Source organism: Echinops telfairi, unplaced genomic scaffold (genome assembly GCF_000313985.2).
Source record: "Echinops telfairi isolate 266 unplaced genomic scaffold, ASM31398v2 ScPeMD7_8;HRSCAF=38, whole genome shotgun sequence".
NCBI classification, from domain to species: domain Eukaryota; kingdom Metazoa; phylum Chordata; class Mammalia; order Afrosoricida; family Tenrecidae; genus Echinops; species Echinops telfairi.
The window spans coordinates 6,219,832-6,222,206 of record NW_022103905.1 but is presented as its reverse complement, the minus strand read 5'-3'; the positions used below and the strand labels follow the sequence as shown (position 1 = coordinate 6,222,206).

Genomic DNA, 2,375 nt, shown 5'->3' with positions numbered 1-2,375 from the left:
GACAAGGCTTCATCCCACATACTTTGGACATATTGTCAGGCGAGACTAGTCCCTGGAGAAGGACATCATGCTTGGTAAATTGGAGGGGCAGCAAAAAAGAGGAAGGCGCTCAACAAGATAAATTGACACAGTGGCTGCAGCATGGGCACAGGCACGGGAACAATTGTGATGATGGTGCAGGTCCGTGAAGTAGTTCCTTTTGTTGTGCATAGGGTCACTGTGGGTCAGAACCAACTGGATGGCACCTAACAACAACAACAACAACAACAACACAAGTCTTCCTGTGCATGATCAGGGACTGTCTTCCCTTTATGTACGTCTCTTTTGGTTTCTTGTAGATGTGTTTTAGAGTTTTCTTTGTAAAAGTGTCTTTTCTCTGGTAAAATTTATACCGAAGTATCTTATCTTTTGAGTAGTTACTGTAAATGGCATTGTTCTTTTCATTTCTTTTTCAGAGTCCTCTTCTTTAATATACATTAATCCAATTGAATTTTATATATTGATCTTATAGCTTGCAATGTTTCCAAAATTTTCAATTAGTTCCAGCAACTTTTTAATGGAGTCTGGGGGTTTTCTTTCTAATATTTGACTGTTTCATGACATAATTCACCTTTACAATGTAATGGTTTAGACATATTTTTTAAAGTTTGAAATCATCACAATTGATCTTAGAGTGTCTTCTTCTTTCTTGTACGCATTCTCATTAGGTTCCACTCCCCCACCCTCCCCTGCCATCACCCTGAGAAACTATAAATACAGTTGCTGTCTTTCTTTTTTTTCCTTTTTTAATTTAAAAACAGGGGAGAGCACGTACGCAGTCCCCCACTACCACACATTATGCAGTCGAGTTTCCCACATTTGGGGAAATCACAGGGGTCAGCACATCCGGAGTGCAATGGGTGAGCCTCGCCCTGGGAAAACCACCTTCATGATCACGGTATCTCCCTGCCAGGTAAGTATTACAGTTGCTGTCTTTATAGATTTTCCTATCCTAGATTTCATGTCAAGAACACCAAAACAAAAACCAAAAACCAACAATAACAAAATAAAACAGACAAAGATCTCAATTGAAAGAAGGTAGACCATAATAAAAGCTGTAACAAATTTAAAATCCATCAAAAGGAAGACCAGATGATAAGATGCTAAATTTTAACCTAAGTACATCTGCATGAGTCCATTTTCCATTGCTCTCTATATGACAGCAAGGCTATTCATATCTCTGGTCCACGTTCAGAGGGAATTCAGTGGAGCCTTAATTCAGGTGCAGAACTTAGAAAGGGATTTTGGGCTTTCACTATCATCCATAGCCTTCTGAAAACCAGGTTCTCAGAATTTAAGCCTGAATACCATTCCCTTATTTGGTCTCAGATTCCATCATTGTTAACCCTTGGATAATACAGTTTAGTGTGCTTCTTCATTGTGGACTTACCTGACACCTTACTTAGGTGGCTGCATGTTTGAAGACAGATTTTCAAGGCCCTAGGCATTATTCTTTCTTATGGCTGCACACCATTTGATTTCTTCACTGCATTTTGCAATAGCTCCCATATCCTCGGTGATCTCTTCATGAGGGTAAGTGGCCAAGTATTGAGTAGAACCATGTCTAAGAACTAACTGTTTTTAGCTTAGGGCTATGATTAAGTGTTAGAACAAAATCCGTGATCAATTTTGTTCATCCTCTCGAAGAAGCAATTTGTTGTCATGCTGATGTTTTTCTCTTTTTTAAATTTGTATTTGTTTGTGTTCTAGTTTTTAATAATATTTTTCTTCTAGTGTCTAAGGCTTTTGTTAGCCTTCTTTTAATCGCTGTAGGTGATGTGTTAAGGTGTTTATTTTCATTCATTCTTTTAAATGTAAGCACTTACTGCTATGAATTGCCCTCTGAGTACTGCTTTTACTATGCCTCAGAGGTTTTGTTGTTTTGTATTTTTGTTCTCTTTTGTTTCAAAGAACTTTAAAATCGTGCTTCAAGCACCCAGTGGTGTTTGAGTAAATTGCTGTTCAATTTCCATGTATTTTTAATTTTTAGATTGAGTCTTGTGGGAAACAGAAGGATTTCTCCCAAGTTGTCTCCCCAAAATACATGCCAAACTTAGCTGCAGGCTTAGCTGCTTGCAAATGACTATACACTTGGAGGTCATTGGAGGTAGATCAGGGGTTATTGTCCCTGGGGATTGTCAGCCATCTAGAGCAAGCAGTCACCACTGTTTATCCCATAACAAGTAGGGCCCACTCCCTTCTGATAAGGATAGTAGTTGTCTGTTTCCTTGTAGGAGACCCCAGAGAGGTCAAACCCCTCCCCCCCCCAAGGATGACCAAGGTTAGGCCACCATCATTAATCTAAGGTCCACCCATCTTGTCATATGTATAACCCT

The 2,375-nt window shown here is 39.3% G+C and overlaps 1 non-coding gene across 1 annotated transcript; it reads right to left on the bottom strand.

The window, feature by feature from the left end:
* Positions 1-797: 797 nt before the first annotated feature.
* Positions 798-960, bottom strand: LOC115868246. The gene has a single exon (XR_004045503.1). It is a non-coding gene; the product is annotated as a U1 spliceosomal RNA (small nuclear RNA).
* Between the last annotated feature and the right edge of the window lie 1,415 nt (positions 961-2,375).